Below are 25,842 nucleotides of genomic sequence, written 5' to 3' on the forward strand. Positions count from 1 at the left end.
AGGCGGAGACGGACAGGGTTTTCGTCGCGCTAGCGACGGAGACTGAGACGCGCGTGCGCGTGAGACGCACGCGCGTCTCAGTCTCCTCGCTGGCGTGGCTGCTGGCGGGTCGCCAGCGCAGACGCCATGGCGACCCGCCAGCAAGGATGGGACAAGACCCATCTGTATGTAGCTGGCACTACTGAGGACATCTGTGCCAACACTACTGACGGCATGATATGTAACTGGCACTATATATGTGCAAGACATTGGGCCTTATTCTAGTTCACTCTTTCTGACAAAATCCTTCTTAGATAGACAAAACCATGTGCACTGCAGGTGGGGCAGATGTAACTTGTGCAGAGAGAATTAGATTTGGGTGGGGTTTTACTTCAAATTGAGATCTATATTGCAGTGTAAAACTAAAGCAGCCAGTATTTACCCTGCACAGAAACAAATAACTCACCCAAATCTAACTCTCTCTGCACATGTTACATCTGCCCCCCTGCAGTGCACATGGTTTTGTCCATCTAAGAAGGATTTTGACAGAAAGAGTGAACTAGAATAAGGCCCATTGATTGCTTGACATTCAAATTCAATATCTGAGATAGTACACAAATTTTGTTTCATGTTTTGAAACCTTGTTTTATGCACAAATAAAATATATTTGTGTGGATTTCATGTGTTTGATGTGTTTGTACAGCATAAATGCAAGATACTTCAAGATACATCATTGAAATATTAAAACATTCTGAAATACGGAATAATCCGTTATCCAAAATTCTCCTGGTCCCGAGCATTTTGGATAAGGGATACTCAACCTGTATTATAAGAAACATATAAAATAACATAGTTAATAACATAATTAATAGGTATATAGAAGTAATATTGTGCACTGAAATTAAAAAGTAAAAATACTTTAGTACGAATTGGACACGTGGGATACGTAAGTAGAGTCCGGCTTAGTTCCTATTAAGCTCTAAAGAAAGGACATCCAAGAAGTGTGGTGGATAATGGTGAGAAAGAAAATGGCAGGTGAGTTCATAAACCTTGCTTGGTATTACAAGACTTTTGGGGGGATATTCAATCTCCCGCAGCCAATCCTGACGGGGGAAATAGCGGCAACAGCATTGAACAGGGATCTCGATAGAACGAGCCCGACTTCACAAGCAGTCTAGCACGTTTTGCAGAGAACGGCCGGGAATTGACGAGCTCCCGCCGGCAGCTCGGCGATTCCGTGCCGCTTCTCACGGCCACCCCCCCTTCTCCACGCTCAGCAGGTGGGACATTGAATCACTCCTGCAAAATATATGCGGTGAGTAACGGCAGATTCTGCTGGTGTTACCCTATAGATTCCTATAGGCTTATTGCATTTTCCCTGGAGAGGGATCTAAACGGATCCCTCCTAGCACCACCTGTGCATCACTCTTGGGATTCTCGAGTCCTTTATGGTCATAATTGCATTTTTATGTAAAAACCCAAAAGGGTATGTAATGACAGCACATCATGCTCTGAAAAATGGCAGTTAGGAACGGTTTGGCTGGTACTATGGGGGACATTTACCAAAATGGATTCGTAGAAAAAAGGTGTATTCGTAGGCAGAAATACACCTTTTTTTTACGAATTTGTATTTTCGGGATTTACAATCCCAAAAATACAACAATTCGTAGTCCTAAAGATGGGACATTCGTATTTGTAGTTAGACAGAAATCACCATTCAAAAGAATGGTGGTTCCTGATGTACTAAGCAGCCGTACTGATAATACGGCTGCTAAGTGGTGTGAAACACCCACGCAAATACGACAGGAAAATAGAACACCATTTTCCTGTTCTATTTGCGTTTTAGCCTGCACGGATCAGTCAGATCCGTGCAGGCTGCAGTGTAAAAAAAAATAGAAAAAAAAATAAATATAAAAAAAAAAACCGGCGTGGGGTCCCCCCCACAGCTGTAACCAGCACCAGGCTGAAGGAGCCGGGGCCGGTAATTAAAAATCAGGGAACCCGACAAATAGGGGCTCCCCGATTTTTAACAACCAGCCCCAGGCTCCAGGTCCGGGGCTGGTTCCCAAAATACGGGGGACAAAATGACTAGGGGTCCCCCGTATTTTAAGAACCAGCCCCAGGCCAAACCAGCCAGCAGGGTAATGCCACAGCCGGGGGACACTTATAATATAAGGTCCCGCGGCCAAAACATTAACCCTACCGACCAGTCAGCCTGGCCAGGGGCCCTGGGGGAGTGGGGACCCCCCCAATGAAGGGGTCCCCTTCCCTCCAGGACTTACCTGACCAGGCTGAAGCCTGGTGCTGTCCTCGATGCCCCTGGGCGGTGGGCATCGAGCTGATAGTGGTGTAAAAAATAGGACAAACTATTGTTTTTTACTGTGGCACTACAAGTGCCAGCAAGCTGGGACTTGGAGAACCACAAGTCCCAGCCTGCTGGGCATTAAAGGGCCCGCTGGCACTTGTAGTTCCACAGTTAAAAAAATAGTACACAAAACACACTGACACACATTTAAAATAAAACTTTAATACATACAAAGCCCACACATACTAATACTTACCTATCTTCTTTCCATAGGTCGCCCTGGTCCTGTGTCGTCTTCTGGTCCTGTGTCGTCTTCTGCCTCCATGTCGACGTCGCTGTCGGCGATGGCGTCCCCGTCCGGATCCGACGAAATCCATGTGGAAGCTGTGGAAGGAAACCATACTCACCTGTCCCAGCGCGACGTAGTCCAGGTAAGTGTCTTGGCAAAAAAACAAACCGACACCCCGAAACCAGACCGGACTTTGAGGGAGCCGCACAGTGTTTGTTTACATCGTGCGGCTCCGCCCCCGAATGCTGCTATTGGCCGCTAGGCCGCAAGGCGGCCAATAGCGGCATTCGGGGGCGGAGCCGCACGATGTAAACAAACACCGTGCGGCTCCCTCAGAGTCCAGTCTGGTTTCGGGGTGTCGGTTTGTTTTTTTGCCAAGACACTTACCTGGACTACGTCGCGCTGGGACAGGTGAGTATGGTTTCCTTCCACAGCTTCCACATGGATTTCGTCGGATCCGGACGGGGACGCCATCGCCGACAGCGACGTCGACATGGAGGCAGAAGACGACACAGGACCAGGGCGACCTATGGAAAGAAGATAGGTAAGTATTAGTATGTGTGGGCTTTGTATGTATTAAAGTTTTATTTTAAATGTGTGTCAGTGTGTTTTGGGTACTTATGTAGTAACTGGGCTGCCGATTTTGAAATCGGGTCCATCGCATCGCATCGCACCCGACCATATCGATGCGATGCGATGCGATGCGATGCGATGGACCCGATTTTTCCATAGGATTCAATGTTAAAATGGACTCTGTCCATTTTAACATAGAATTCAATGGGAAAAGGGGTCCTTTTCATACCCCTACTATCCAAGTGGGCATGGAGTTGGATATAAACCTGTGGCGAGCGTAGCGAGCCACCGAGCCCGAAGTGTGGCGAGCCCCGCGAGGGGACACAGAATACCGTCCCCTCGCGGGGCTCGCTTCGCTCGCCACGCTTCGGGCTCGGTGGCTCGCTACGCTCGCCACAGGTTTATATCCAACTCCATGCCCACTTGGATAGTAGGGGTATGAAAAGGACCCCTTTTTCCCATTGAATTCCATGTTAAAATGGACTCAGTCCATTTTAACATTGAATCCTATGGAAAAATCGGGTCATCGCATCGCATCGCATCGCATGGTCGTATGCGATGCGATGCGATATCGCATCGCATCGCATCTGATTGTATGCCTTAACTTAAGGCATACAATCAAAAAATCGGCAGCCCAGATACTACATAAGTACCGTGTTTTGTGTACTATTTTTTTAACTGTGGAACTACAAGTGCCAGCGGGCCCTTTAATGCCCAGCAGGCTGGGACTTGTGGTTCTCCAAGTCCCAGCTTGCTGGGGAGGCTTGCTGGCACTTGTAGTGCCACAGTAAAAAACAATAGTTTGTCCTATTTTTTACACCACTATCAGCTCGATGCCCACCGCCCAGGGGCATCGAGGACAGCACCAGGCTTCAGCCTGGTCAGGTAAGTCCTGGAGGGGGGGGACCCCTTCATTGGGGGGGTCCCCACTCCCCCAGGGCCCCTGGCCAGGCTGACTGGTCGGTAGGGTTAATGTTTTGGCCGCGGGACCTTATATTATAAGTGTCCCCCGGCTGTGACATTACCCTGCTGGCTGGTTTGGCCTGGGGCTGGTTCTTAAAATAGGGGGACCCCTAGTCAGTTTGTCCCCCGTATTTTGGGAACCAGCCCCGGACCTGGAGCCTGGGGCTGGTTGTTAAAAATCGGGGAACCCCTATTTGTCGGGTTCCCTGATTTTTAATTACCGGCCCCGGCTCCTTCAGCCTGGTGCTGGTTTCGGCTGTGGGGGGGACCCCACGCCGTTTTTTTTTAAAATTTATTTATTTTTCTATTTTTTTTACACACTGCAGCCTGCACGGATCTGACTGATCCGTGCAGACTGCTAGAAATAATTCATATTAGCAGCCGTATATACGGCCGCTAATACGGATGGCTACACCATCGGAGGGTTACAAAGCAGTCGTATCTGACTGCTTTGTAATTTCCCCTCCGGAACACGACTTTGCATACGACTTAAACAGTCGTATGCAACCGTAGGGGAAATACCAATACGAAAAACTAGGTTTTTCATATTGGTAAATTTCCCCCTATATCTCCATCCACTTTTTCTCTCTCCATGTTTGAGGTTTACAGTATGTCATTTTTTTCCCCTACTTTATGAAATGATTCACAGTATGAAAAAATACGCTGAGAGTACATTCTGTTCTCTCTGGGTATATACACAGAATGGATATGTATAGTAGGCCCACATCTACCAATGTATCCCTGTTGCTTCATAATGGCCCTTCCCTTGGCGAGGAGCGAGGAAATCGTGGTTGTTTTATGCCGGGCATTGCATCCGCAGCACACCAAATACCGCTCTGAGTAAAAAGCACCCAAAGAAAATTATAAACGTACGCAGTTACAGATAGAACAGTCGTGTGCGTAGCGTTTGGAGATGAAATGCAAAAATTCAATTCATTCTACTTGATAATCCATCATTAACCTCTGTTGCTTTTCAGATGTGACTCAAAACCAATTTTACCCAACAAAGAAACATTAATACAAAACCAAAAGCTAAAATATGAAAAATGTGTTCTGTTCTTGGGGAAAATGGAAGGCGATAAATAATGTAACACCGAATAGAAATTCATTTTATCCGCAATCATGGTCTTGTTTTGAAGGCCTTATTTTGTTCAGAACATAGCGGTGAATTATGTCGAGATGACGAACGTGTTAATGGGACAATTTTTCTCTTCTATTCCTTACAATCAAAATTTGTTACTGCAAATCAATATTTTTAAAGGGGGTTTCCCACCTCCATATTTATTTATGGCCCTCCTTAAACTTTAACTAAAGCCATTGATTCATTTTGATGTATACCCCTTTGTCTTATTTATTCGTGTAGTTATGATGTTCCGGCAGTACTTCATTTCCTTTACGTTAGTTGGGTTTATTTTTCGTAGCGCCAAGGACCAGCACTCACAACCTAGCTGACCACACTTGAAGACTAGATGGTTTTCCACCAATGGTCAGTAGGTTTGCCATTGATTGGCCGTATCCAGTTGTCCACCACTATCAATGGCTGCCTCTTTGCAATGTCTTCTATGCTCCCGATGCAGGGATGCTACATTTAGCCCCACCCAAAACTCAATAGCCCTGCCCCAGGACCTGATTGGTCCATGGTCTACTGTGCTCCTCAGCAGGGAGGACCATCAGTAGATACCCACAAAAGCTGAGAGGGGCTCTGTAATCGTCTCAGCTGCGCAACCAAGCTTTCCGTTTCCTGGTCAAACTGCCAATCACCTTCCTGTTCCCTGCGCTGTCAGTCGCCTGTTCCCTGAACCGTCAATCACATTCCGTATCCTAAATCAAACAGTCAATCATCTGTTCCGTGAACTGCCTATCATCTTTCCGTTCCCGGAGTGAACACCCAATTATCCTTTTCCTCCCGTAAAACTGAAACATAGCTCTGCAAAAAATGAGTGATCGTGATTAACTGCCATGATCAGGGAGAGGTGACGCAACAGCCGAGGTGCCTGTCATCTCACGCGTTGTATCAGAATGTGACACAGCCGCTGACAGTTGTTCTTACAGCGTTCTTAGCTTAACCCACACTGTGCATCTCAGGAAGCAGCTACTGCATGCCAGGAACAATGGAACTACAACTTCCAGCAGGCCTTGTCATTGGAGGACTGGGGCTTGTAGTTTCACAACAGCAGAGGAATCATTGTATTGCCTGTAATGTCTTTTGACCGGGTGCCGGACGGGGTCCCGACAGTCGGGATCCCGACAATCATTTACCCGATTTCGGGATCCCGATTGTTAAAATATGGCCACCGGCTATTCTTCCTCGTGGGGGTCCACGACCCCCATAGAGAGAGAATAGAATACGTGGCGAGCATAGCGAGCCACCGTGCCCGCAAGGGGCTTTGTTGCGCTCGCCACGCTGTCTGAGTCCGGCCAGTAGGGATCCCAACATCGGGCTAATGACTGTCGGGATCCTGACTGTCGGAACAGCATACCACACCCCTTTTGCCATAGTGCATAGCTGTTAACTCTACAGCTGCCTTCTCTGGGAGGGAGCAGTTAGTTCGGCACAGTAATTGGCAGTGCAGGGGGCGTGGCTTGGCCTAGCAGTGTCGATAGGGTGCATGACATCGCACAAGTGACTTTGAGTTGAGGCGTGTCCCTGCGCTGTACAATATTGAGTATGCCGTAAGTATGTCTTTGACATTATACTAATTGGCCACACCATCAAGACTTGCACCCGATGCAGATTCTCCGCCTGTTGCTATGTGACTTTCCAGCTACGTACACCTATGTGCAGTTGAAAAACATTGACTGTTTGCCCGAATATGGCATTGTGCGCGACGGTGTGACTCTATGACTCTTAAGCTCATACACGTTGTGGGGTAAATTTTTCTAAAGCATCTAAAAAATGAAGAGAGGTGATGTTGCCCATAGCAACCAATAAATCCTACCTTTAATTTTCTAAAAATGCAAGGTACTTGTGTATTATCACGGCGCCCCCGATATTAAGTCGCACGATTTTTAATCGCATCGCATGCCATACATCCGACGCACAGCGATGCAATGTGATTTAAGCCCCCTATACAATTTTAAATTGTATTAGCGAGGGGACGCGTATTACTTTACATGTATTCCGCGTACCCCCGCGGGGCTCGCTGCGCTCGCCATGCTTCGGGCTCGGTGGTCTCGCCACACTATATAAAATCAACTCCACGCCGACGTGGATAGTGGGGGTATGAAAAGTTCGGAGGACACGTACCGCAGCCCCTCGTGGGCTCGCTGCGCTCACCACGCTTCGGGTTCACGTTCATAGTGGGGGTGGCGTGGGGGTGCATTTAACATTGTAAGCCCCCATTAGGGTATACAATTTAAAATCGCATCACATTGTATGGCATTTTATGCCATATACAATGCCATACAATTTTAACATTCTCATCACATCACATCGCATCGCATGCCTTATTGTCTGCGATGCGATGGGCGCCGTGATAGTACACAAGTACCAAATGCAATAGAGAAATGACCAATCAGATCCTGGTTATCAGTTATCTAGCAAAGGCTATAAAATGAAAGCTAGGATCTGAATGGTTTCTACGGGCAACGCCATAGTTTTACCGTTTTAGCTTTGGTAAATCTTCCCCTCCAGTAGCAGCCGATCACGGTTTGCACAAGACCAGGTGCAGGATTTGATCATTGCGCTGGCTTGGTCTTGGTGCGATATCCATAAACGCTGACTTGTGATGTCATAGTGGCTTCTGCTGATGTATCCAGTGATACCTTTGCTTGTTTGGATAAAAGCACCTTCCTTCTACTTCTCCTAGAGAACAGAGCTCGTTACAGCTTCAGTACTTGAGAGAAAACCATTTTTCACAGTTTTTCCCCAAAAATCCCACATGGTGTGAAATATTGATGGTGTTTATACAGGGTCGCAATGGGTCAGCGCCGCTTCGAGATGAGCGAGTAACACCAGCGTAAAACCTCACAGGGAATAGAGGGGGAACTGGATTCAAACTATCCGTAGTCTCTCTCTCTCTCTCTCTCTCTTACACAGCCCTACAAGGTCTTGTGAGCTTGTGCGTTGCCCTTAGAGACAACCAGTCTGTGCCTGTCTATAAATACACTGCCCTATAGACAAACCCTTCTTACCCGATTTCCACTAAGGCACACAAACTATGATCGACTTCATACAACCCTCACTGCTGGGGCTTCACAGAGAAAAACATTTATTCTTTATTTTAAAGAGTAGCCACAAGGAGTCAATAATGTATTTTATATGCGGGCCGGATTAAGGGGGGGCTCAGTACCCCTGGGCCCCCCGTCTATCTAGGGCCCCCCAGTGGTCAGCATGTATTTAAAAAAATATACATATATATATATATATATTTATTTTTTATAGCTAAAGGTTTTGTGCATGGGAGTGGGGTAGTGCTGCAGCTTCACCTATCTGCCAATGATTAATGGTGCTGAGCATCGGGAGCCAAGGCACACTGAGTGCACAAGTGTGCAGTGCATTACTAGGAGCTGACTAAGTCCCATGAGACTTTGCACAAGAGGTCAGAGGCTAAAAGGCTTGTGCTGAGCTCTGATTGGTGGTGCTCATCACGTGCTTCTCAGGCCCATGAAGGACAGCAGCAGCAGCCTCATCATGGGAGGGTTTTTAATCAGAGGCAGCGCTAAGCCTGTGAGGTCTCCTACAGAGTAAGGTACAGAGGGACAAACACAGGCTTTTCATGTGGTGTGTATATATATATATATATATATATATATATATATATATATATATATATATATGACAAGACAAGTCGGAGGGGGCCCTGGCTATACCTTCTTCTCCATTTTAAAGGACACATTTGATAATAGCATTGACCAATCAGTACGCCCAATACATATCATACGTTCCCTGCATAATGTGACCGCATAATGCTTGGCGTAATGTGAAATCACTGTCACTGGGGGTGAAAAAGGTTTCTCTCTCTCTCGTATGTATTTTGCTGCAGCATAATAATGTCACCAAGTAAAGGCCATCGTTTCCTAACCACATCCACAGAGCAGATGGCAGCCGTGCGCCAAACCGCTCGCTAGCTCCGTATAACTCCCTCTTGTGTTACAGACAAGCTGTCACGCTGTGTCCAACACGCTCAGACATCCCGAAGAGGCCTCGGCAGATGGACGGACCAAAGGCATTCAGAAAAGAGTTTTCGGCGTCCGATTGAAATGCGCAGAGTAGCGTCTCCCAAGCCGCCAAATGCAGATGGGCCTGTTGTTTCCCCAGAAATAAACATTGTCATTTTCCCTTCTCTCTCAGAAGGCTGCAGGAAATACAAGAGTCAGGTTGTTTCCCAGAATATCATGTAAATGCAGAAATAGCGGCCGTGCTCCATTACCCAAGTGCTCTTATTGTCATTTCCATGTAATATTGCTGCAATATTGTCCTGTGCAGTAGGCAATGTGAAACTGATAATAGAGGCAGCACACACAGTCCACGGTCATGTAGCGACGCGGAAGATCATTGTTCAGCGGGATATGATTATGGAAATAGAGAGCACCCATGTGTTTAGATTCTGGCCATACGGAAATGCAAAGCATTCTGGGATAAGTGTCTGCTCAGGGGAACGGAGAGGATCGATGTGATTGGCCAGATCCTGTCCTCTGTGACTCTCCTTCCTTCCTGCTCTGCTGTCATTTATAATTGTTATAGCGTGTCTGGCAATGAGACAGACACGCCGCACTCGTCCCATTGCCAGACACGCCGTACTCGTCCCATTGCCAGACATGCCGCTCTCGTCCCATTACCAGACATGCTGCTCTCTCGTCCCATTGCCAGACATGCCATAATCATCCCATTACCAGACATGCCGCTCTCGTCCCATTGCCAGACACTCCGCACTCGTCCCATTGCCAGACACGCCGCACTCCTCCCATTGCCAGACACACCGCACTCTTCCCATTGCCAGACACGCCACACACCTCCCATTACCAGACACGCCGCACTCGTCCCATTGCCAGACACGCCGCACTCGTCCCATTACCAGACACGCCGTACTCGTCCCATTGCCAGACATGCCACTCTCGTCCCATTACCAGACATGCCGCTCTCTCGTCCCATTGCCAGACATGCCATAATCATCCCATTACCAGACATGCCGCTCTCGTCCCATTGCCAGACACTCCGCACTCGTCCCATTGCCAGACACGCCGCACTCCTCCCATTGCCAGACACACTGCACTCTTCCCATTGCCAGACACGCCGCACACCTCCCATTGCCAGACACACCGCACTCTTCCCATTGCCAGACACGCCGCACTCGTCCCATTGCCAGACACGCCGCACTCTTCCCATTGCCAGACACGCCGCACTCTTCCCATTGCCAGACACGCCGCACTCGTCCCATTGCCAGACACTCCGCACTCGTCCCATTGCCAGACACGCCGCACTCGTCCCATTGCCAGACTCGCCGCACTCGTCCCATTGCCAGACACTCCGCACTCGAACCAACCAATGAACAAGTACAGGGTTAAATAACGAAAACCCGAGTATAAGAAAACAACAAGCATTTAATAAGTAACGTTTGCATATTCATTCATGTAAAAAAAAGTTTTAAAACAAATAATCCCTCTTAAACTGGTAGGACTAAGCCGGATAATAAAGCAATTATAGAAAAGTTAATTATTGCTATAATCCAGTGACAGTCGTAGGAGGGAAGACTTAAGTGAGTATAAAGTATATACACTCTCGGAATGTCCAAGAGACTCACAAATATTATGGTGGCCGCTCTCCACACCACAGGAGAACGGGCTAGCCTCCCGCATACGTATTACTTCTCTAGTCATCTCAATAAGGCCATGACGGTGCGAAACGCGTTGTCACACCTCCGTGGAACGCTTCTCCAGGATTGGCCAAAAATTAGCCAATCACGGGTGAAAACCACTTGTCACCTACACACTATGGAAACATGTAACGCAACAAACACAGATGTAAATCACATTTTAATGCTCTGCCCCTCTATGTGTCGAAACGCGGACCTTTCCATTGTCAACCTAATGTGTGTCGAGATTCATACTGTCGATCTAGGGACTGTATCCCCTAGAAACAGATGTTGTAGTCTGGGGGGTGTCGGGCAGGGGGAGATAACAAGCATCCAGATTTCATTTGTAAATGGCCAAGGTTATTACACCATTTTTAATTGAACCCATCTTGCACCATACTGTTACACTTTAAAGGAAGAGTGCCATCTATGCACACAGGGCCTAATTCATAGACCCTGATGGCTTACGTCACGTGCCTCTCCGATGTTAGGCGATCTGAACAGCGCCTGTGCTAGATCTGTACTGTGCAAGGTCTGTCTCTGTGATGACAGTCGTACAGCCCCCTTTAATATGATATATATATATATATATATATGGCATAGTTACCTCCCCTCCTGCATTCTGCAGGAGACTCCCTGACATAGCAGCAATCTCCCTCTCTCCCTCATTAGTCTAGCAATCTCCCTCATGTCACCTAGCCCACATTACACTGTTACACCATAGTTACCTCCCCTCCTGCATTCTGCAGGAGACTCGCTGACATAGCAGCAATCTCCCTCTCTCCCTCATTAGTCCAGCAATCTCCCTCATGTCACCTAGCCCACATTACACTGTTACATCACAGTTACCTCCCCTCCTGCATTCTGCAGGAGACTCCCTGACATAGCAGCAATCTCCCTCTCTCCCTCATTAGTCCAGCAATCTCCCTCATGTCACCTAGCCCACATTACACTGTTACATTTTTGGGGGAAAAAGAAATGAGAGATAAATACATTTACATTGAATCATCAGCACCATTTCCCAGCACTTTACCAAGTATAGTAGCTCTTACTAACTGCTTTGGGGCTCATCTACATTTGGATATAGCTAATTTTAAAAGCTTCCTCTCAGATGTAGGAGTGCACACCCATGCTTCTAGGTGCCACGTTCACAATCTCTTTTCACAATCTCTCCATATATGGAACTAGACACGCCGTTTAAGTGAAACGTGACACGCCCCCCTCAATGGGGTGCTGTGCAAAATTCTATTACCAACTATAATCTCCCTGAAACTAATTTTCAAGTAGGCAAGTATGGTATATGGTGGGTAAGAGGTTAGGCACTGCACGTCTTGTACGGAGGATCAATGACACAGTGTAATCTGTAGATGCCTCTCTCTCTCTCTCTGCACTGCAGGTTACCTTTTCACCTCTCCCTGCCCTGTGTGTAACCTAAGCTTTATAATATAATTACACCTCACATGGCTGAAATTGCCTCTATCTGAGAGCTGATTACACATAATAACACAAATAAACTCCCTGGCTCTCACACACACACACACTCACACGCCAACATCACACTTTTAAAGTGTATTTTCCGGCAATGAAAATCTCTCTCCTAGCTCCCATCTGTTGCTGCCGCAACAATTCTTGCCGTAACCTTTGTGCTAGCGCAGGTGCGATCCGCGTGGCTGCAGACCGCGGCAGAATGAACGTATGCTTCTAAAAATAAAAAGTAGTGATGTTACCCGTAGCGAAATTCAGATTCATTTTCTAGGATACAATTGAGAAATGATATACATAATCTGGTTGGTTGCTAAGGTTAACAACTCCTCTTTTTATTTTCCGAAGCTTTAGTAACTGTACCCCAGGCTTTCCTACTTTTAGGGGGAAATTTACTAAGATATGAGTTGTATTTGACATGGGATGTTGCTATGGGCAAAAAATCATATATATATATATAAATATATATCTATTATCTTCTAAAAGGTGCTAAAAAAAAATAGAAGTAGTTTCTGATTGGTTGCCTATAGCAAAATCCCATATGAAATGCAACTAAAATCAGGGGGGCCTGATTTTTGTAAGCCATACCCTCCTGGCATCCATTCCAGGAGGGTAGGTAACCCTGATGTACCCCCCATGTCTTCTGCTCCTCCCTGGATCTCCCTTGCACAACCATCTCATCATCGCCATCTTCTATCTGATCTTTTTGCAAAATGGAGGATGAACAATAATTAGCAAAGATTCAGAAACAGCGCCAGACAGGTAAATGTAACATACTTGCCTACCCTCCTGGAATGGCCATGAGGATCGCCTCCTGGCCCCCTGGGAAGGTGGGCAAGTCCCCCACCACTCCCCCTCAGTGGGGTTCCCCGCCCCCCCACTTTGCAATGCCTGTAATATCAGTATTTCACAGTGGGGGCGTGGCCACAATGACGCTTTTGCAATGGCCACGCCCCCAAACAATTATCAAGTGAATTTGATAAACCAGCACAGGGCAAGACCCTCAAGCTCACCAGGTTCCTTCCCTGCGATGTGACACAACTTGGCTGGCACATTTGTGGCCTAGCTACAAAGCCAGACACAGGCCGAGCATGTTCCGGGTCCCAGTGGCCCTGTGTGACATCACGCCCACAGCAGTCCTGGCATGCCTGCTCCAGCCACAGTGGCCCATCACCGCTAGCTCAGCTCACCAAAAATTGGAGCATTTGCAAAACAGCATATGTGGGATGATCGCAATATTGCGCGGTCATTAATAACCGTTATTCTTAAGGCATGTATAACATAAGGAAATGCCCCTAAAAATCAGGACAGGTAAAAACTGGGCCGCGGCTCTGTAACGGTTAACACGTATTCCGGAACTGAAGTAACAGAGACTGTGTAGGCAGCGCACAAGAAAAGAAGCTGCCGCGGTTTTTCTTTGCAATTATTCCATACTGTGTGTCATGGAGAAGATTAATTGAGAATTATGGTTAAGGCTTCACAATGGATAACCTGCCATCTGTTCTATCCCTTTTCCATGGATAATTTATGTATTTTCCCTCAAAAAAGCTGCACAGCTGTTTCTCGTTGGAGTCACATGGTACAGCTCACCGAGCGTACCCATAATGCTTATCCCAACAACGACTTAAACCTTCACTGACTGAGGTAAAAAACATCAACCTGAAACCTACAAATGTGTCACACACCTGCCGCGCACTGTTCGCAACGTTCCAATAAAGTTGGTTTTAATAACGATTTAAGATTTCGCTTCATTTTATCGAGTGTTGTGATTTCGTGATGTATTATAATACCCGGATCACCCATAAAGCAACGCTGGCTGCTGCCTAGGGTTCTGTGGACGCTCTGGGGCCTGGGATACATGATGTCACATGAGGCGTGGCTCCCCCAGGGTGTATTAAAGACAGAGTAATGGCGGCACAGTTTGCTTCATAATGGCTCTTTTTCCCACATGAGAGGTCATAGGGGGATCCATTTGCAGTCTCCATGTGAGTCCCATCATCTCTCAAAGGCCTGCACCATGTTCCCGGTCACTTCTCTACCATGCTGAGGCAAATCCATTGGCGGACTCTGGGGTGGGGAGTATAATATATATTGTTGCAGAATGTGCGGCCTGGATCCCTTAGATTCAAGAGCCCATGTGCACTGCACATCCAGCAGCCATTATAGATATGTCACTGAGTGTTAGGCCAATTTTTTTTTTTATGCAATTCAAACAGTCTGGTTTAAATGTTTAAATTAATTGTCATTTTATTTGAGGTTTTATGCAAAAATGGTCTACATTGAATGTTGAACGATGTTAATGTTCTTATTTTAAAGTGGCTTACCATTGGATCTGCTACTAGCGCTAGGGCTGTTGAACCTGAGTAGATGTTGGACCAGAAAGGGTTAATGCTCATTGTAAAGATGATCACAGTTGTTGTTACTATTAGTGTTGTTGGTGCTTAGAGTGTGCACCTGTATTTTCCTTCTCCTGCATGCTAAACGTCTCCTAGAGGGCTTCCAATGCAGGCGAATTCCAACCCACAGATCATGTGCTGACCATATATCCCCTACAGAAATGATCCCCATTGTGGTCCGCACCCTGTATATGGGGAAGCAGCGATGGAAATTGCAGATTGTATCGCCATAACTCTACATACACCCTGCGAAGAGGCCTGTCCCGCCACAAGACCCAATACATTTTTTTACGCCAGACAGACCATACAAGTCCAGGGATCTGTCATTCGGGATAAGCCAACATGTGCGGCCTGTCAGGGAGAATCAGACGAGGCAGAACCAGCCCACAGTGTGCAGGCTATAGACAGCATGGACGTGCTTGGAAGAGGAGTGACAGGCGAGAGACTCCCGCCAAGTCCCTTATTGTCGGACATAATGTAAATGTGACATCTACAGTCAGTACACACACAGGCACACACTGCTCCCTGTAACTACTGCTTTGTAACGTGACAGAAAGCCGCCGTCATTCATCTGTGTGCTGGTGGGGGGGGGGCATATATTACTAGTAGAAGTGATCCTGGGCGGAACTGTTTACGGGAACTGAGTCTTCCCCAGGAAAGATGTTCTGGGTCCAGGGAATCAGATTGTAGACAAATGAGATGCTGAGTACAATTATGGTAATAGTTAATTGGGAGTCAGCCAATCCCATCGTCGGCAGCGAATCATTGAGCGAGGTATGTTGACACAGTACTAATGTCAGTTAAAGCATTATACTGTAACCGAGTCGGCATTTACATGTGATGGTTTACCATTATGATTTAAGTTACAGTGCGAACAAGGTTGCAATGTTTTAACTGATACTACTATCGTGTCGGCATTCTCTGATCAACATTACGCTGCTGGCAGTGTGATTGCCGACACATCGAAACGATTCCGCCTTTACTTATTAATGTGCTTCTGTCCCTGGATAAAAGGAAAACGGGAATCTTCTGCAGCCATCAAACTGATCATTTGCAATTAATCTATATACATACAATGATCAGGGTGAAATCTTAAAGGTCAGAATGCCGAGTATTTTAACCCTAACACACCCAGGACCTCAGCCGCAGTCCTCATGGCACAAAACCGTTCAGGTTTTATAGCTACTGTATTCCTGCTTATTCACAGGTGGTATAATCAAGCTGACTGAGGTACAAATTGAGGGGTGTGGTATTACGCTCCGACGGGCAGTATGCCGACATTGGAATCTCCACTGCCGGTACTCAGACAGGGGGCAAGCGCAACAAAGTCCCTCGTAGACTCGCTGCACTTACCGCAGGTTATAGTGTCCCTCTATAGGGGTCTTGGATCCCAGATTACCCGGGCTTGCTGGAGGGGCCCTGGTCTGACCCTCAGTCCCTCCTGGGCAACAGCAGCGTCACACTGACAGCGTGAGAACTCATGCTGAGCCTGCTGTCAGCACAGCACATGATCACATGATGTAGGTGTGCTGGTGCTGCTGAGGGGGGGGGGGGGGTAATAACACTCCCCCTTCGACTTTAGAGTGTTTTTTCACCCCCTAAACATTTTGAAGGCCTAATCATGGGAGGTGGCAACGCCTCCTGTGATTAGGCCACACACCCAAAATTTTACTGGGGCCCGGCTGCCCTGCATTTAACAGTCGTGATTCCGAAGTCGGTATACTGACCGTCATCCAGCACCCCAAATTAAGTGACCTGGGCCCAGGGCCGGCGCTACCCACTCAGCAGCTCCTGCAAAGCAGGGAGGCGCCATGCTGAAAAGGCGCTGTCTCCCTCCCTGCTCTGCTAAAGCTGCCTCAGCCCTCACTGTCACTGCCTCCTGCACGGCACCCGCACCGCGTGTGCACACAGCTTGCACACCGCTTGCAGTGCCTGTGACAGGGGGCAGCAGTATAGAGAAGCTGAGCAGCTCCCTGCACCGCGCACACACTGTCCTCCTCCTGCGACCTGCCCCCTCTTCCTCACCGACACTTGCATGTAACGCTGTCTGTGAATGCCTGGATGACATGTCCGGATCCGCCCCCTACCCATTGCTCCCTGCGCCTTTCAGCTGTTAATCAAATGACGAACAGGCAGCAGCGCCACCTCCCCTTCCTTCCCTCTGTGCCAGTGCCACTGCCAGTCCTCAACACTCCGCCCCCTCTATCTCCTCCCCTCTTCTTCCATCTCCTTCTTCTCTCCCCTCCTTTCCCCCTCAGTCACGAGAGGGGTGTAATGGCGTCCTCAGTGTCCTGCCTACGTAGACACAAGAGTTAAACAGCAAAAGAACAGTAAGTTTTATTATACATGTTTATAACAAATTTAGATACTTTTTAAATAATGGACTGGGTTATGTGCCTAAAGGTGGCCATACACGCTGTGATAGCAGCATGCAATGCGATGTGCGCTCCCGCGATGTGCGATCTAGCCCATAACGTATGCAATTCTCGGAGCGTGTATGGGCACCTTTAGTGCCTGCAACATTTTGCGGACACAGCACTGAGATGGTGTATGCATGTACATGTACCCGAGATCCTCCATAGGATCGCATGTTGCATGCACTCCCACAATCGGGCTGCAGCTTGTTGCATTGGCAATGTGAAAGGGCGCAAGATTTATGGTTTGCAGGAGGGCGCCGGACACCCTAGCACCGGCTCTGCCTGGGCCTAAGCCTGAATATCCATAAAACCAGGACTGCTGTGTGCCTTGAGGACCGTGACTGAGGACATCTCCACCCGCAACCCAACCCTAACCCACCCCTTTCACAGCCTAACCTTAACCTCCTGCAGCCCAACCCTAACCCACCCCCTCCTGCAGCCTAACCTTAACCTCCCGCAACCCAACCCTAACCCACCCCTCCCACTGCCCAACCCTAACACTCCCCTTCACCCTCCTCACCCTAACAAACCCTTCCCACAGCCTTACCCTTAACCTCCCCCCTGCAGCCTAACCGCAGCCTAACCCTAGCCAACCCTTACCGCACCCTAACCCTCAGTCCACTCCCTCCTGACTGCATCCAGTTTATTGACATACACATGTACAATCAAATAATTGAGCTTAAATAAAAATGTTGACAATATATGCAAATTGTAAAATTTGTGCCATAAAATCAAGAGATTAAAACGACTCAGAGTAAAGTGTCACCTGTGAAATTCTGCTGCCCTCGGACCTAAGACATGAGGCATCCTACAGTATGACCTAGCAAATAACTACAGGATATTTATTATTGCTGCAGTTTGGCGCTGATTCATTTGATATGCGGAGGCGCCACCTAGAGGTGAGTGCCTGAAACTAAAAGACACAAGTTTGTATTGCAGTGAGCAGCCTACCACCCTTCTAAGAGAGTTCATCTGCAAAGTAATGCATCAGCTGTGCACACACAGAAGGGATCAATTGTTTATAGCAGGTTTTACGCTACATTTAATTATTTAAAACCAAACAGTAGCCATCGCCTTAAAGGTAAAGATCTGATTCCATTTCCAGCTACATACAGTACAAAGCTGTGCAAGCAGTACTTTTTACGATGCAGCCGCCTGTCCTCTCTCCTTTTTTTCCCCCCGCAGGCATGCGAGTGGATGTTTTGCATAAATCGAATGATTTCCAAAGCGCTCTTAAATCGGTCTGTCTCTGCTGACTAGGGATGGTCATCGACCATCCATGATTTGAAATCATCGATGATTCGTGGCCGATGTCGAATACGTTTGCCATCGATGGGGGAGAACCAGATGGTTTCCCTCCATCGATGGATCAGCAAAACAATGTTTTGCTGTTTTTTGTTTTTTTCAGTGTCGGGACACTCCCCGACAACCGCGAAGCCCCGCCCCCGTGTTTTTAATTGGCCCACACTCCAATCAATCAAACACTATGGCTGACCATCGATATGTAAAAATATCGATGGTCAGCCATTGCATAGTTTAGCACTATCGATGGGCAGTTGCAGAATTGCCATCGATGGCAAACATCGATGGCAATTGCAACGATGGCCATCCCTACTGCTGACTCCGCCCTTGTACGGGAAGAGGGCGGGCAGCTGACATTCGGGGACATCAGCTGCCCATCCCCATCACCCATGTTATGGGCAAATTATCATGGGAATGCCCACCGTTTTCATGGGAATGCCCATGTATCACTGGGCACTCCCATGGGCACCGCCGCAGTCCCCATGCGAACGGGCCGGTAACTATGCAAGTCACCGCGTCCATTCACAAACGGAGCGTTCACATAAATGCTTAGGCGCAGTGCCAAAACATCGCTCCCCTGTGCGAACGGGTTGAACAACTTTATTAAAATAATAAAAATATATATATATTTTGCGAATACAAATACCTGGAATATCCTACATCCAATAACGCAATACGGGTAACAGGAGATGGGTCACCTGGATTACCTGGGCATCGCGCACACGGAGAAATCCTGCCTTTAAAGATGTATTATTATAAGTGACTTCATTTACATTGGGAACGCATTTCATAAATATGTTGTGTGCACTGGGCTGGATCTTATTCACGAGGCCGGTGCCTGACAGCACAGAACGGGTTGTGCGTTACTGGCCCGTAAGCCTGTTAATAGCAAATCCCGCTTACGGCTGGATTGTTCTCCGACATCTGTGACTGACACATCTTACAGTGATATATATATTGCTTGTAAACATCCCAAGCCCCTGGCATGGCGGAACCTGCGGCCTCATCAAATTAAAGAAATATAAAATGCAAATGTACATACTGTAGTATACAGCTTCCCATTGTCCGAAATTTCTATTATGTATATATTTTAATTATCTTGATTTTATTTTTTAAGTTAAATAATTCTTATTACATAAACCATAACTTGAGTATGACCCATATTATTTATGACATCAGTTGGAATCCTGACATTAGTTGAGATGCCGGCACCACAACCACGACGGCTGTATGCCGATCAGGGGTGTAACTAGATATTCATAGGCCCCATAGCAAAGTGTAGTCAGGGCCCCGTATTTAGCAGCTGATAGTGATAAATGTATGTAAAACATATAAGGCGTCTATACATTTATTTGGCTTGAACCTTAACATTCACTTTAAGCTAGCTTAACTAAAGAATAAACTCACACTGACACAATAAAGACACGGACACCAAAGCAATTAGATTTAAAGGTCATAGGATATTTATTAAGTGGTATGACCCTTCTTCGTAAAGGGCTGGCAATAAGGCGTCACGGCTGCCCAGCTCTAGTCACATCAAAAATGGCGGCGACTTAAACGCCCCAACTGACTGATATTAACATGGGGACGACTGAGACGGCCCCATCCGACTAAGGCACAACCTAACGCTGGGAAGTCTCACCACCCCTTCTCTGGCTGGTGTGGACACTCCGCTGACGAAGTGCCCACAGCGCCCCCCCGCAAAGGCAGGACACCCCGCCGTCTTTCCCGGGGGTAGTGCCTCCCAGCGCCCTCTCATGCCACAAGTGACCGCTGGACCGTGACGCCCTACCGCCCCAGTTCTGCTAATGGTAAATGTACCAATGAATTGACTATAAAATTGAAATGCCAAAGGCAAGGGAGGGTGGGTGGGGCTGAAGAAACTTTTGCAAGAGGAAGTATTTCCTGTAAGGACCTGCCTATATACCCCTCTCCTAAGTTCACGCCCCTAAGCTCTCCCATAGGCTGACCACAAAACTGAAACTAACTTTAGCCCACTAGCAGTCATTAACTCTTTCCTGCCAACCCAAAAAATGTAAGCCTCTTAAGTATGCTCTGGCTTAGGCAGCCCTCGCTTTATCTAAGGCGTCTATACATTTATTTGGCTTGAACCTTAACATTCACTTTAAGCTAGCTTAACTAAAGAATAAACTCACACTGACACAATAAAGACACAGACACCAAAGCAATTAGATTTAAAGGTCATAGGATATTTATTAAGTGGTATGACCCTTCTTCGTAAAGGGCTGGCAATAAGGCGTCACGGCTGCCCAGCTCTAGTCACATCAAAAATGGCGGCGACTTAAACGCCCCAACTGACTGATATTAACATGGGGACGACTGAGACGGCCCCATCCGACTAAGGCACAACCTAACGCTGGGAAGTCTCACCACCCCTTCTCTGGCTGGTGTGGACACTCCGCTGACGAAGTGCCCACAGCGCCCCCCCGCAAAGGCAGGACACCCCGCCGTCTTTCCCGGGGCAGTAGCGCACGCAGGGGGGGTTTCCGAGTACCCAGAAACCCCCCCAGGAGTCTAAGGGCCCTAGACTGAAAGCTGAGGGTCCCCTCTTTCCATGAGTACAAGAATTTTTAAAATCGGACCTTGGGAACCAGAGATATCTGACTTCAAAGCAGTGGTCCCCATCCAAGCCTGTTAATTGCTCTTCCCAGTCAGATATTTCAGGTTTTGTCTGACATAGAGTTTTTCTGATGGTAAATTCCAAAAGCTGGGACTCTCCCCCCTTTGAAAGACACTAGAAGCTTGTCTCTACTGTGCCCAGAACCAGAGAAATCAGCATTTCAGCAGCTGGTTACTGCTCCAGCTCCACACACCTGGTATGTAGTTTTATATACTCGTTGGCAGATTGCTCTGCCTCCTGAACTCTGATCCCCGAGTCACCAATATCATTTGGTAGGTGGGATTCTCTAGTTTTTAATTCCATTAAAATCTAAGAAATCTATTTCTGGGAACTGGAGATATCTGCAGTCAAGCAAGCTGTCCTCCACCAGAAAATTATGAATAATAAGCCCACTCCACTATACACCCCTCCTCTGCGTATTAAACATCCTCTACCACCCTGGAAGTTATGTATCTGGGCCCCTTCATTCAGCCCAATGCCCCCTTCTCCCACCTCATCTCCCACCATCTGTGCAGTAAAGGGGTAATTAGTGGAAATTACTGATCCAGGCCCTACATGCTGAGCGGTTGATATAATACCCTCTACCACCTGTGGGACATCAAAGCATATACTGGGTCACCTAATTGTCCATCTCCGTGCTTTGCTCCGCCCCTCTGGAAACCCCCTTCTGAAAATCCTGCGTTTGCCCCTGCGGGGGTAGTGCCTCCCAGCGCCCTCTCATGACACAAGTGACCGCTGGACCGTGACGCCCTACCGCCACCGCCAGGCTCTTAAGAGATTAACTAGATGAGCTCTAAGAGCCGCCGCATGCCACCCACGAAGACCTACCTGTGTCCGCTATCCTAAACTAAATCTGAACTATACCTCAACAAAACCCCCTAACCTAATTGAAGGGGAGGCTGAGAGAAAAAGTTCCTGAAAGAAAATGTTCCTAACCGTTAGAAATTATACATTGCATTGATTAGTACGGCAAGGTAAGTTAGTACAATGGACCCAAGTGAAGTCGAAAACTTGATAAAAACCTCTCGTGTGTCCCGGAAGGGGGAGGTGGGCCGAATTGAAATTAATAAGGACCCACGGAGGTAAAAAATGCAAGAAAGTCCTTCACACCCCTGATTCCGGAACACTAGCTGTTCCAAAACCAGCGAGTAAACAGCGTTTTTGGGTCAGCGCCACAGGCGCACTACATCCAAATCTTATCTACCTTATATATATCCTAATTGCAGCGGACTTCCATCGTCCCCATTGTCTGAACGGAAGAGTCAGGGAGCCTGCTGGCCGCTGCGCAGGTAGCTGCCCGCACAGGCAATTTCGGCACTAAATATTGCAGCCGCCGCAAAGCCTGCGGCGGCGACGCCAAAAATGGATCAGCACCAAAACCTAGGATTATATCCTGGGTCTTTTTTGAAAAGCTGGTACTGTCTGAATACCTTGAGGAGGAATTCCGTTTCCCGCCGGACGATGCATGAGGGAAGCCTGCACGGAAGCCAGTTTATCTCTTGAAAGCACGTGGTGGGGGGGCGTCGGCACTGCATCCAACATGGCTGACGGCAGAGATCCAGAAGACTCCACTGGATCCAGGCTGATCCTGACGGGAGCACTTCTGCCGCTGGCAAAGCGGAAGTCCCGGCCCCAACCGCATCGGCGGCTCCCGACCTCACCGGGGAAGGAAGGACGGTGGATGTACCGGACGTCTGGACCTCGGCAGACGGACGTGCTGACCCGACGTCCTCGACAGTCGCCTCCGGGATCACGGGAGGCAAAGGCAAGAGGGCCGGCTGGGCCCCGGGAAGGATCGCGGGTATAGGTGGAGCAACATTCCCGCTCGGATCCATGGTGGATGGTAAGGAGGTAGTGGTGGCCGGAACCGGCCACCTGGAAGAAACTTCTGAGGAGACAAAAGATGAAAAGTTACCTGATGAATTAAACGCGCTATCGAAGGACCGCGGCGGCGGCCCTGCCATGGACTGCAGCGTGGGGGGTATGGGGGGGGGGGGAAGCTGATGCGGATCCGATTCCCACATGGGGATTGAACGGCGGGGCCCAAGGGGGGTATGAAGCGGCAGGAGGGGGCCCAAAGGGGTGGGACTGCTGCCAAAAGTTCTGCTGATGCCAGGAACCAGGGGGACCGTAACCGGGGTAACCCGGGGTTGCCTGCGAATGCACGGACCCCAGTTGAGAGTTGAAGGACCAAGTGGGCTGGGGACCGTAATGAGGGGGGGGACGCGGGTAATGGGACGGGGGAAAAGATGGTGTCATTGACACCGGGAGAGACTGCTGTTGGGAGGAGTAGGTCTGCCAGGCAGCCATGCTGGGTTGGAAACACTCCCCCTGCCCGTATCCCTGCGCAGGTGAAGGACGGAGGGGGATTGCAAAAGTGGCAGACACTGAGGACTGGGCAGACACCAGCTGGACCACGCCAGAGGCTGGCGCAGCGGGGGCCGCGGCATTCCACGCCGGGCCCGCTGGGGCACGTTGTGGTGCGGGGGGGCGGACCCCCGGCTGGGGACGAGGGAGCCAGGGGGGGGAGGGCAGGAATGTCCGGCGTGCCCTGGGCAGTGGTGGTGAGGGCCACTGGTGCCTGTATTCCCCACGGGGCAGGGACGGGCGCTGGTGGCGCCCGTAGCCCCCTTAGTGTGGTGGACGGGTAGGGGTACCCGTCCCCTGGCCCTGGAGGGGCCTGGAACACCGGGCTTTCATGGGTGGGTAGGACAGTGCGCTGTAAGGCTGTCCCAGAGATGCTGGGGCCGGCCCCGGCTGGGAGCTGAATGAGGCCCCTTATCTGATAAGCCGGGGACAGGGGTGGGGACGGGGCCTGACGGGCGGGGGCACCCCCGGGTGACCATGCACCCGGGAGCCGGGGGCCACCATCCTGCGTGGTGGCGCCGGCTCCTACTTGCCCACTGATGTTGGACGGTGCGGAGGGCGGGGCGCCCGACTGCTACGCTCCCTGTGTAAGCAGTGGGGGGACGCCCGTCCCGGAGAAGCCGGGATCGGGTACAGACGCGCGGACGGAAGTGACGTCCGTCGCGTCATAGGGCTGCATCCCCCTCAGCGCTGCGGCGTCCTCCGCAGCGATCTCCGGCCTAGCCGGCGGGGGAACGGGCAGCGAGGCAGCGGGCGCTGAGAGCGCGCCCGCTGCGGCGAACAAGGGAGAGGGAGGGGGAGCCGGAGCCACCGCACAGCCAGCCGCGGCCGGGCCTGATCCGGGTGGGTCCGGATCAGCCCCCGGTAGCACCAAGGCAGGAGACACAACCCCAGTAGGGGGGGGGGAGCAGGCTGAGAGGCCCGGGGGCGGGCGGGGGCAATGATACCAGGGCCGGGGCAGCCCCTGAGGCGGGAGGCACACTGGGGGGCTGACTGGATGGGGCAGACATACTAAGAGGCTGGATGGGCAGATAGTCATCCAGGAAACGCCGGGGAGGGGGAGCTGAGCGGCGGGGACGGGACATGCTGCAGAGGGCACAAGGGAATAAATCAAAATGTGTACAGACAAGCACTTAGCTGGGTAAAAGCTGCTGGGCTGTGACTGCACGACTGCATGCTGAAGAAACTTTTGCAAGAGGAAGTATTTCCTGTAAGGATCTGCCTATATACCCCTCTCCTAAGCTCACGCCCCTAAGCTCTCCCATAGTCTGACCACAAAACTGAAACTAACTTTAGCCCACTAGCAGTCATTAACTCTTTCCTGCCAACCCAAAAAATGTAAGCCTCTTAAGTACGCTCTGGCTTAGGCAGCCCTCGCTTTATCTTACTTAGACTATAAAGATGGGAGATGGGCCCCCTTCAGCTCTGGGCCCCCTTGATGCTGATGGGAGGTGGGGCTTAGTTTAGGGTGCAGGGGTGTGGGTTAAACTGTGAGGGGAGGGGTAGGGGGGGGGTAAGTACCTAGCCACTGACGGCATTCTGTTGACATTCCATCAGCTGGTAACACACACCCCGGTAACACATACCCCGCCCCCCCCCCCCCCCCCAGTGAAAAGTATGCCAATGTCAACCAATCAGCTTCTACCTGTGATTATTTAGAATCTACTTGATGAATGTTACCTCACACCTGATTGATTGCCATGGAAAACGTCTCCCTTTTCACTGCTTGGCAGGGTTTAAGGTGGTCATGCAGAGGTGGAAGGACTCGTTTCTCTATGCCACCCAATTACACCCCCTCCCCTCCCCCCATTAGGCAGAGAAAGGACAAATGATAGAGTTTTTGGCACCCCCTACTAACTAGAATGCTTTTCTGTGAGAATTACTGTGCAGGGCCAATGTGGAGGTTAAAATGTTCCACCTCACCATTAGAGGTGGTGGAACTCAGCTCCACCCCGTTCCCCCTCACTTTAACCCCTGCTGCTTGGTACATCAAGTTGCAATCACCAAAAATGCTGTCATCATAGGTTTGTCCAACGTTAATAACCTCCGGTATGCATGAGGTGAGTGGCGGGGTGCATCGCATGCAAAATGCTTTGGAACCCAGGCAGGGTAAGCTGAGCCTTGTAGTTCCACAACAGCCTTTCCCCACTATCATAGAACCTTTTCTTTCACCATGATTCAGCTCATATAGGTCCCGCGGGGATAGAAGCCAGTGCCTGGGGGTGATATGTGACATGTCACCCCTTGTTCTATCCTAAGAATGTCACAATTACCATGACATGTCAGTGTCACGTGTACTGAGATACATACCATCGGTAGAAGATGTGTCTGAGT

Source organism: Crinia signifera, chromosome 4 (genome assembly GCF_055691185.1).
Source record: "Crinia signifera chromosome 4, ASM5569118v1, whole genome shotgun sequence".
Taxonomy (NCBI): domain Eukaryota; kingdom Metazoa; phylum Chordata; class Amphibia; order Anura; family Myobatrachidae; genus Crinia; species Crinia signifera.